Source organism: Pinus tabuliformis, chromosome 3_1 (genome assembly GCF_031772625.1).
Source record: "Pinus tabuliformis cultivar Carrire ecotype Pingquan chromosome 3_1, CPIR1, whole genome shotgun sequence".
Taxonomy (NCBI): Eukaryota; Viridiplantae; Streptophyta; class Pinopsida; order Pinales; family Pinaceae; genus Pinus; species Pinus tabuliformis.
Genome location: NC_142301.1, coordinates 637,341,592 through 637,353,881, shown reverse-complemented (window position 1 = coordinate 637,353,881; position 12,290 = coordinate 637,341,592). Strand labels below are relative to the sequence as shown.

The 12,290-nt window shown below is 31.4% G+C and overlaps 1 pseudogene across 1 annotated transcript; it reads left to right on the top strand.

The window, feature by feature from the left end:
- Positions 1–919: 919 nt before the first annotated feature.
- LOC149188698 (caffeoylshikimate esterase-like) lies at positions 920–4,931 on the top strand (annotated as a pseudogene). Its single transcript, XR_016255594.1, has 7 exons — positions 920–1,013; positions 2,013–2,045; positions 2,181–2,327; positions 3,508–3,638; positions 3,794–3,931; positions 4,389–4,487; positions 4,590–4,931. The product of XR_016255594.1 is annotated as a caffeoylshikimate esterase-like (transcript).
- Positions 4,932–12,290: the final 7,359 nt, after the last annotated feature.

Sequence of the window (12,290 nt, the reverse complement as noted above, 5' to 3'; positions counted from 1 at the left end):
TTGTTTTACAGCAGTATATGTAAAAGATTTTTACACCAGACAGAGTAATTTTGTTGAAATGTTTTGGCGAATCCCTCTGAGTGAAAGAGGATGAATGTTGTATCAGGCATTATATTTTAATGAATACAAATCCTTTTATGGGTGTGTAATACTCTGTTCTAAGAAATTTTAAAGCTTCCCTGCGGTAAAGATCCTCGAGAAAAACAGAGCATTGTCTTTGTGTGCAGTTCTATTTTGTTTTTGGGATTTTACCAGAAAAATCCCCAAGAGATTCATGGTCCCAATTGCCTTTAAATGGACGATATTGGATCTCTCTTTGCAAAGTAAACCTCCGTTCTAGTTTTGTGTGTGGTGTTCCATAACGAATTCCTGAAGTTTTAAAGGAAGAGGATTGATTCGTTATATATTTGGGTGCAGTCTGCTCAGTTCATCTTCTGTAGTTGTTTATATGGTAAGCAATTTGTTAGAGGGTACCTTGCAATTTTTTTTTCTCAGAGAAAGTCCATATTGAAGAGATATTATTAGAATTCAGATGCTATGGATAAGACTCCATGAAAATTGGCTACTAAAGAGTAGGATCTGTGTTTTTTTAATTGAATCTAGGCAACTGCCAAAAAAAAATAAAATTGTGAGCATACATGATATTTCAGCCTTTGGGGGATTTTCATTATTGTTCGACCCACTATTTATTTAAGACTTTTAATAGTACAATTCAGAGAATATTGAGTGCTAAATTCATATCTTTTTTAACGACAATATTTGAATCTACGGTTTTTAACTTTTTCAGGAGCCTGGGAACGTGTCAGCGGATCAACTCAGCAACGTTAAATATGAAGAGGTGAATAACATAACACTACCTTAATACTAATAAATAGACAAGCTGATTCGCTGATGTTCGTTAAACTCAATTGTGATCCAGGAATTTATTGAAAGCTCGCGAGGTGTGGAGCTATTTACGTGCAGATGGCTACCAACAGATAGAGAAGCCAAAGCCGTAATATTTATCTGCCATGGTCAGCATCAAATAGATTTTCAATTCTCTGGGTCGCCATTTTTATTTGGGGGATTGATTTTAAGAAATTTTTTTCCAGAAAGAAAAGTTGTTATTGTATTATAATGAGCGTGTATAATAGATCTTTCACACATGATAAGAGGAATGTAGTCCAGATGAGTCCGAACATAGTATATAGTTTAGACACATTAGCAGTCCGTCCATCACCAAAAAGACGGAAATAGTTGTGACATAAAACATATACAAAACATATGCTTAGACAGTTCTTGACAACCAACAGATGTAAACATTTGCCTGGACAGATCAAAGAAGAAAAACATAAGAAAAGGGGATCATAATCCCGTGATACAAAATTCCTGAATGTTATATGGTTTCTTGCCAACAGAGATTTTCAAGGACCAAGCACCAGAGTCCATGAGGAGCGCCTCCTTAGATAAGCCGCCGCATACAAGTTCCAAGCCCTGTAAATAGGCTGAATTGTTGATTCCGGCAAATTTTTCCAGAAAAACATTATCCGACCCATCCACACAGAGAGATGAGGGCAGCCTACAAAACCATTTCCATTTACATGATCCACCATTGTTTCATTGGTGGATTTTAAAAATATTTTAGAATTTGAAGAATTAATTTTTTATTTTTTTTTAATTGATATAATTTTAATAACCATCTTTATTTAAATGGCTGATTTTAAAAATATTTTAAAATTTGACGAATCTTTCTCTCTTATAATTTCCAAAAATTAGCATATCGATAAGTTTAAAAACCTGAATCAACGATTTTAAAAATATTTTAAAATTTGACAAATTAAACTAATACTTATAAATTAGATTCCAAAAAATCTCCAAACTTTACATACCAATAAAGTCACCTGTCCTTAATCTTAATCAGGATTCCATCACTCTGTAAATTTGTTAAAGTGATTGAAGATTCCATGACTGTGTAAATTTGTTAAAGATTTTTGGTTTCTATTGTTTAATTTCTTTCTTTTTCCTGTTTGTAGGCTATGCCATGGAGTGCAGCGTTTTCATGGAAGGTACTTTGACTGGCTCTATCCCTGGTTATTTTGGTTCCATGGATTACTAATAAATATGAACGAGATGTCCATTTCTCAGCTATGTTTTCTATTAATTTATCTTCAAAACTAACAATCCATTGGGCCTATTCACAGACACAGGAGTGAGGCTAGCAAAGGCTGGGTATGCAGTATTTGGTATAGATTATGAAGTACATGGAAAATCTGGTGGAACAAGTTGTTACATACAAAGCTTCGATGACCTTGTAACGGATTGTGCAACTTTTTTCAGAAGCGTAGCTGGTACGTATAATTGGTATGTTGGTATATTTACAGTATTCTTAGTTATTATATAATGTGGGTCAGGGGTGTTTTAACGAGGATGGGTAAAAAATAAATTAATTAATTAAAATTAATTATATATACTAATATTTGTTTAATGTTGTTGAATTGAGGTTTTTTTTTATCCATATTAATTTTATGGGAGATTTTTGGGTGTAAATCATATGAAATTTTATTTGTCGAGGCATTTCGAACTCACCAGTGTGATTTTGAAGAATCAAATCCAGTATGCATATTAAATATTCCGAGCAAAACATCCAACGGGTATAATCTTTGACAAAGCAACAGCTAACTTGACAGGACCCCGGGTAGACCCCAGATATAATTATATTCTATAGTTAGTTTTATTCTATATAATACTTAAATTATTAAAATTAAATAGATAATAGATAATACCCCTCATGTATAACTAATTATTAATTTAATAATCATTTAATTTAATTTAATGTTTATATATTTATAATAATAAATTATTAAAACTTTGATGTAATGTTAGTCAATAAATCTATGAATTCAATATATTATAGTTTTATTATATATAGTACTTAAATTATTTTATTTTAATATTTATGGGAATAAAAATTAAATAAATATAAAATTGTTAATACCTCTTAGGTATGACTAACTATTAATTTAACAATCATTTAATTTAGTTTAATAATTATATATTTATACATACATTTATAATAATTATTAAAAAAATTATGTAAATTCATACATCCCTTGAATTGATTTATTTTAAATTTAAATTTAATATAATTATACCTGGGTCCTGTCTAAGTAGCTGTTTCCCGATCAAAGGTAGCCATTGCTTGGTCAAAGATTATAGCCATTGGATGTTCTGCTCGGAGTATTTAACATGCATGCTAGATCTGATTCTTCAACTTGTCCTGAGGATGAGCCACACTTCTCGACAAATGAAATTTTAATATCTTATAAAATTGTTTAATGTTATTTGGGATAGTTTAATTAATAATAATCATGGAAATGAAATTTTAACAAATTAAAAATGTTGGATTCAAATCTTGTGTTATTTTCTATCTAAATAAAAAATTAAATTAAATATAATAAAAATTTAATATTTCCAAATTAAAAAAAAAAAAATTATACACACTAACAACATCAATATGGATTATATTAGAGAGTATTAAGTATAAAAAGAAAGCGAGGTTCCTTTACGGTGAATCAATGGGAGGAGTTGTGGCACTGCTCATCCACAGAAAGCATCCTAACTTTTGGAATGGTGCTCTACTTGTTGCCCCTATGTGCAAGGTATTGTTTTTGAAGCTTTTTTCTTCTAGGTTAAGGGATTAGTTTAACTTATAATCATTATAATTGTAGGACATTATAGTAGTTCCATACTAATTAACTGATTATCCCATTCAAATTCCGTAACAATGATAAATATTATTTTATGCTTACTGCAGATTGCAGAAGGGGTAAAGCCCCACCCCCTGGTTATCGGCATATTGAAAAAGTTAACTGTCATAATCCCGACATGGAAGATTGTACCTATTCAGAACATTATAGATACGGGCTCTAAGGATCCAGAAAAGAGACAAAAGGTAATATAATAAATTAGATTATTGATCATTTTATTGGATTGATAATATTTAAATGGTAGAAGTTTCAGAGTTACTATATATATATATAGTTGAATTTTGTGGTTAAAACATTTTTGTTATTAAGAGATGTTTTAGTTTAAAAATTATGATTTTTTTTGCTTTTAAAATTATGGAAATTTTGGTCGCCATAAAAACATGATTCAAACACTTCATCTACAAAATTTTTTGAAATTTCTTTTGCCCAAATTCTAACCACTTTTAACAGTACAAATAATTCCTCCATATCCCTAAACTATTCTTTAATAAATTATGCGTTTAATTCATTTAATACTTTAAAATCTGTAATGTAAGAAGTGAATTTTTTTAATATATCTGCGGTGAACTGTAAACCACAGAGAAAAAAAAACCATTCAAATTGTGGAAATTAATTTGACTTTCTTGATTTGATGAAACACAGATTCGAGCAAACCCCTATGTTTATAAAGACAAGCCTCGTCTAAAGACGGGTTACGAGCTCCTCATGGCCAGTTTGGACATAGAGAAACGGCTGGACGAGGTACGGAATTTTAACATTGAATTCAATTATGTCTGAATCGCAACTTTCCTGGCGTTCTCATTAGAGAGGTTATCGTTGGTCGCACTGAATTATACTGTCCAGGTGAGCTTGCCTTTTCTGATTGTTCATGGCCAAGACGATAAAGTAACAGACCCATCTGTGAGCCAATTGCTGTACTCTTCGGCCAAAAGTTCTGACAAGACGCTGAAACTGTACCCTGATATGTGGCATGGTTTGACTTTTGGCTAACCCCCAAAGCACGTTGAATTGGTGTTCTCGGATATCATTGCATGGTTGGGCGAGAGAAGTGAAGCAGCAGGCCGGTGCGATGAAAACGCCCACTTCCAAAAGTCGAGCGTTTCTGAATCGGCCATGATGTCGGCAGAAAGAGAAAGAAAGCTTTCCAAAGACAGCGAAGAAAGTACACAACGTATCTTGATGTGAAAAACTGGGGAAACGAACTGGTTATAAGGTATTGGTGTGAAAATGTTTTCTGGGTTTTACACAATCACATCTTAACTTTCATTCAACCGACACCGGGGAGATCCGTGGGATCTAAATAACTTTCACGTAACTGAACAGGGTGATTGAAAAAGTTCAGAAAGACATTGGATCTGCGTCACTGGGGTCCAATTATGGTGGCTGTAATAGTTGGCAAGAGCTAACGGGCTTGCCATTGCGCATTAAATGCCCTGTTGCATGTGTTTTGGTAGCTTTTTATAAAGTGTGCAGTGATAGATAAATAAAAAATAATGATGTGTGTTAAAATGTTATCAAAGACTTATGTAATCCAATGACAAGCAGATTAGCGTTTGCCCTAATAATTTAGGGGCTCTGTTAACTAGTTATAATTAGGGGGCTCTGTTAACTAGTTATAATTAGGGTAGGTGGGTACTGCCATTCAGATGTAAACTTAAAATATTTTTACCTATATATATTTCAAAATTTATCTAAATAAAAACTCCTATGCAAATAAAGAAAAACAAAAAACAAATCGTTCTTAATTCACAGAGAACATCAACCAGCATCATCCGGGAGAAAAACAAAAAAAAAGAGCAAACACCACCCACCAGTTCTGCTTCAGATTTGGAAATGAAAATGTTTAATTTAAAATTCATATAATAATATTTTATAATTTATTTTCACATTTTGATCCATTCAACCGCCAATTCTGCTGCTGCAGGTTTGGAAATGAAAAAGTTTAATGCAAAGTTCATATAATAATATTTTATAATTTCTTTTCACATTTTGACAGTGGGCTAAAATACCAACGCAAAGTTGCACAATGTCAACTCCACTCATTTTTTTTAAGGGGAGCGACCCTCTTGGAAGAAGCGAATTTTTCATTATAGTTCAAAATCGTGTCAACTCCACTCATTGCTTGAGCTCAACAATGCAAACCGATCTTATTTAAAGGAAAGCCAACTAATACATCACATCAGATCGATTACACCTATTCAAACATCCCCGCGAGAATCTCAACGACCGTTGTTGTTGGGATTGGTGTAAGGTACAGATTTCTCTTCTCCGTTATTACTGCTTGGATCGATCAAATCAGTTTTCGTGGTAAGGAAAGCATGGGTTGTTAGTTGATGGGGACAAAGCTTTGGGTTGCTAGTTGATTGAGACATGGCTTTTAATTGTGATAGTCCTTCATTCATAGTGAACTCATTAGTGACTAAATTGAAGGAATTTCCATTAGAGTGATTTCATTAATGACTACGTTAAAGGAATTTTTATTAGAGTAGTCTTTCCATTAGAGTGATTTCATTAATGACTACGTTAAAGGAATTTTTATTAGAGTAGTCTTTCCATTAGAGTGATTTCATTAATGACTACGTTAAAGGAATTTTTATTAGAGTAGTCTATTGAGGTTATAAAAAAATTTGGTATGTTTTTTAGGTTAAAATTTGGTAAAAGTTTCCAGAAATTTTGGTTACAATTTTCAAATTTCACGATTTTGGTGTCTAAAGGGTTTTTGATGGTACTAAATCTATTTCCACTATAAAAAAGAACAATTCAAAGACTGCTATGATAATATTTTTTGAAAAAAATGATCATCGAATTGAGGTGAAAAATAACTTTCGGTGTGAATGTGTGGCCTTGTTAGACAATGCCTAAGTCACATACAAAAAAAATTCGCGGAGTCTAACAAGGCTTCAAATTTGCTCGAAAAACAATGAAATTTCCAGTAAGATTTTGACAAAATCCGACAATTTTTTTGGTAAATCCCAGTTATAGCAATCCAATTTTAAGATTTTGGGTACGGGGTTTCTTATGGCACTGAATCTATTTCTACCATAAAAAATGGGATTCAATCATTTGTAGAGAAAAAACGATCAGATTCCAATGATTTTGGCCTCCCACAAATTTGTTACCTTGGTAGACAAGGCCCAAAAAAAATTTAAACATTCAAGTGAGTGGGTATTTATCCACCCTGAACTCAAACCCCACACTATTTATAGTTTGATCATGTCACTCCAATTAAAACATGTAAAGAAGAGTCATTCCTATCTGTATAAATGATTTATCTCTATGTAATTTCTGAGAGGTTTTAGAGGCTTAGTTCTATAATCATTACAATCATGCGTATTTGAAGCTATAAAGAGAAGTTTTCTTTACTTATGCTTCTTGGTTAGCTTTGCAATATGGAGTAAGTATATGTTTATCCCTCTACTTCTAATTACATGAAATCTAATTACATGAAATCTAGTGAAGGTCTAGTCAAGCTCCCATTAGCAAAAGTAAATGTGAAGTGGTGTTTATCTACTTCCACAACAAGGATTCAACATGGATTTCCAATTAACCACACATGTTCTCTATCCTTCAATCATGAATTTTGTATTTAGTTTGAAGTCTTCATAGAGTAAACCATTTATGTACTACTTTCATTGTATGCTCAATTGTAAGGATTGTTGTGCCTCACTTTGTGAGGGATGAGCCTTTGCATACCTATAACCTCATGGACTATTGTGTTTGGGTGGGAGCCCTCTACCAATCCATTAATTTACATGATAGTCCTCTTCTAAAGGTATAATGGATCCACAATGTTTATTGGGAAGGGTTTGCATTCTATACTAAAAGGGAACCCCTACTCAGGAAAGTACAGTGCCATTCATAAGTTGGAAAAAGGTTCACCCATATAGGTTTCCTCATGTTAAACCCCACAATTGTGATAAGAAGGCCAAAGCCAAACTAGTAAGATGTTTTTATGCTTTTTATCAAGGGTGGAAAATTCTCTTCCATTTTATGAAAATCATATCATAGATTCAAACAATACTTTTGAATAATTCATTGTTGTCTCCAACAAAACTATTTTGATTTGTTACGTGTACTTTCATTATCAAAGCTTGTTTGAATTTTCCTCTGTACCCTAGAAAAATGATTAGTAAATTATTATCTAAGGTTGATGTAAGCACATAATTAACAATATGATATGATTAATAAATTATTATCTAAGGTTGATGTAAGCACATATTTAACAATATGATTTCAAGAAAGAGAAATGTTTGAGGAAACAATATTAGAAGTTAGTCATGCCAAAATCAAACCTAGTTTTTAATGTCACTATTCTCAACATCAACACTATTTGATTAAACATTTAACAATTTCCTTGAAAAATAAATTAAAAAGTACCTTCACTCCTAAGATGATCACCTAACACATTTAAAAAAAATATTTCACTTATCAACATAAAACAATTATCTTAATTTAATAAAAATTTATAACCTCATGAATTTTTCTCCTGTATTCTAGTTGACCAAAAATGAAGAAAAAGATACAATCTAAACTAAACAAAGAATTATATACTAAGACGATGATTGGGTCTTATTTGTACTAAAATTTATAAAATTAGTTGTTTGCTTTAAACTAATAACTAATTATTATAAAATTATATAAAGATTGTATAAAATAATGAATGCATTATTACATGAGTACAACTTTGATTTAGTTGTCCATTTTTTTAAAAACAAAAAATAAATAAATGCAATAATACTGGTAGACATCATAATACATCTCACATTGATAAGATTTAAAATATTCATAAAAAATCAATGTTATTATTATTATTAGCTCCACCTCAGTTGATCAGTTGATCGAGTTCTTATTGTTAAGTGTCTTGCTAGTTGGCAAAACATAAATAAAATCTCCTTGAGACCCTTAAAATTTATATGACAAATATTTATATAACCTTTTTTTTATTAATCAATTTAATTATAAACAAATAAAAAAATATAATCACTATTAAAAAAAATCTCAATATTTTATTTATAACTAATAAAAATATTCATTAAAAAATAAAACTTTACCATTACTTAATAATTTTTTTTAATAATTAAATAGTAAAATTTCAAATCTTATTTCAAAATAAACTTACAAATCGCAATAATAATATAAAAACACTAAAATATACCACTTAATTCACCTTTATAACTATTTTTAAAACTTTATTTCAAAATAAACACACCAATCACGGTAATAATATAAAAGCACGAATAAATCTGCATTCGCATTTATAGCTGTGACAGAATACCTACAACGATCTTCAGTTAGAGCGTTTGACAGATTCATCACGTTATCGTGTTTGTACATGCATAAAATAGGTTTCCCGCACCATGGCAAGCCATAACCTCCCAGCTTTGCACCTTAACTACTCACTACCATTGCCTTTACAACAAACTTGGTAATGTTTACTGTAGTTCACATATTATATTTATTAGATTCATAGCTTCTTGTTGTGAGGTTGGAATAACACCCATCCCATTGACTAATTATAAGCACTTAAAACCAAAAAAACAATGTCAATTTTACTTATAAATGACCCTTCACTAAACATAATCTCTCAAATAAATTGTAAAATCAAAATACCCATAAAATACAAAGCTTGGTTTGAGAACCTTGTATAGAGTGCACCGTCCCGGTCTATATATACCTCTTTTTTTCAAATTTTTCCAGGTTAGTGTTTTGTCTTTCTAGACCAACGAAGTGTATATGATGATCTTGCAAAGTCCCTGTAATTTCCAAAACTTCCTGAAACAACATTTTGTTGTAATTTTAATCAATTGCATAAGATGTACTGATAAGTATTCGTAATCGCTATCGAACCCTTTTGTAATAGGCCATCCCACATGATGTGATCTTTGTCCTTTTTTTTGCATATGCTTGATCTATTTATTGTGGTGGTATAATGTTCCCAGTCCTCTGCGAGTAGAGAAATCAATCTTATATCAACCACAATTTTCCAAATAGGAAATCTACCTCTCAACGATCTTATGGCCTGTGCCAGATAGAAAATGCCCCTTGTATGTAATTTGAAAATAATATCTTCAGATAAGTCATTATCCATTTCTACGGCCATAATCATGTCCTATGATAATGTTACTACCTTCAGATAAAAGACCAATAGGTGCATTTGAGGAACCATAATTTGATTTTCTTAAAACTTATCCAAATGTATGAGCCAATGTTTTTTCCAATGTGGTCGTCTCTTATCCAAAAGTCCGCCTCCAAATTTCCAAGGTATTTTGTTCAAATGATGTCTCTCTATAAACTCTACATAAACAAACCAACATCTTCTATTGGAATGCCTAATAGCAACCCAAGTATGGAATCAGATCTCAAATCTTTTTTCTTTCCCTTTACATTACCACTTCTCAATTGAACAATGCTTGCATTGGTGGAGTAGGAGAAGTTTACAGCAACAAGAAATCCCATTTTTTTCTTTTTTGGGAATTATGGAAAGCTAGAAATGCCATCATCTTTGATGGAATACCACTTAACACATATAGAATTGTCTTCAATATTGTTAAATGGATGGAGTCACAGGAGGAAAAACAACCAAAGGTAAAAGATTTGAGTTATAGGTACATCCCACAACACATCACTTTCCCAGCAGGATATTTCGACGGAGCAGCACAAGCTAAAGCATGTGGCCGTGCATGGTTGAGACTGAATTATGAGAAGCATTACAAGTTATACTGGTCCAGTGGAAATGGTACGAACACGGGTGCCAAAATAATAGCATTATGGGGATTTTTGTGGTTTGCAAATCATATAGATATGCAGATAATCCATATTTTCAGTGATTCACAAGCTCGCATCGATAGTATGGATGGCTATATCTCCATATCCCATCCTCACCTTGTGGGATGACCCAAACATATTGAGCATCTAAAACAAACTTTTCAAAAGATTGCTTTCCACCACATTCATAGAGAAAGAAATATCTTTGTGGATGCTATGTCTAAGAAAGGACTCTCTACTGCAATTGGTATGATGCACATTGGCCTCCTGGAGCACAACGCCATCATTACTGAGGACACCATAGTACTCCCATGGAGCTGATCTAGACTCCATTATTTCTAATAATCATATTTTCTTGTATCTATATAATGACTTTGTTTCATCTTCCAACCATGAACACTATTTTCTGTTTTTTATTATAAATTTGTATGTACACTCCAAATAGAATGCTTCTACCAATTAAGTTTTATTTACATTATATGTTGAATCACATAACATAATCCTAAAGTTAATGGAATTATATGATGTAAAAGAAAAATGATAACACTTGTACTCTTGCATAAATACAAAGGAATTTTTTAAATTTTTTTTACAACCTCTTCATTGACATTCTACCAAATATAATGTTTCAAATAAATTGTATTTTTATTTATTTATGTAGTATGATAAAAATCTAATTTACATCCTTAGACGATACATTGTGATTTTAGATTATCTCAACAATTGTGAAGGTTGGGATCGTTCAAAGGACCGTAAGGGTTTATACTACGGGAGTTTGTATATTTTTATTTGTTAAAAATATATATATTAATTAAAAATATTACGTTTGGGTGATTAGGATAAGGTTTTTGGCATGGTTTAATATTTCATCTTTTTAATAAGTATAGAGTCTTTATAGGATTGTGAAAGAGGAAATGTGTTTGATTTCTCAAATTGTTTTGAAACCTAATTTTAAAATAATTCATATAAATTTAAAAATTTTAAGATTTGTTTTTAATAAATTAAAATTAGCTATATATTGCATATAAGTTTTAAGAATTCTATAAAATGAGAAACATTTAATTGATAATGAGAATAATTCTAAAATAAAAAAGACAGTTATCATAATTTTTAGTGGCCACCCTATATTATTCTTAGAAGGTTTATATTTTGGTATAATGGGTTTATATTTTTTTCTTTTCGTTTAGGCTTGGCAGGTTTATTAATGCTATAAATTGTGAGATTTATTCGAAGTAATTTGATGCTCTTAAGAAAAGTAAGGTGAATTCTACAATATAGTATGAGCAAGATGTATAATGCCAATGCTTAAGATTAATATGTCATGTGGCATCAATCAACCCAATATAACATTTAAAACAAAAATAATTAAAGCATCCATATTATACAACAATGGGCCTACCAATTAAGAACATGTGTTTCCTCATTGGAGGTTAAAAAATTGTATCCGAACAAGGTAGAGTATGTACACTTTTGTAGTCTAAAGCACTAAATTTTTGCTTAGAGGGGTCCTTGACCTAATATTGGGGATGTCAATGCAACTAGGTGGTTTTAAGCTATAGGTATTTGTCCTAACGTCTTGAATATGTTATAAGAAACAAGGCCATGCCTTAGTTTCTAAAGAAAGATTTGAGGCATCCAGAGTGATGAATAATGCCTCAAATCACCATTCATCATATCTAGAGGGAACAAAGTATGTTAATTCTCTCATAAGGTTTTCAGAACTAGTTATGGCTCTTAAAGCCTTAACATAGTCATCGTGACAGGAAGCAAAGCCTTAGT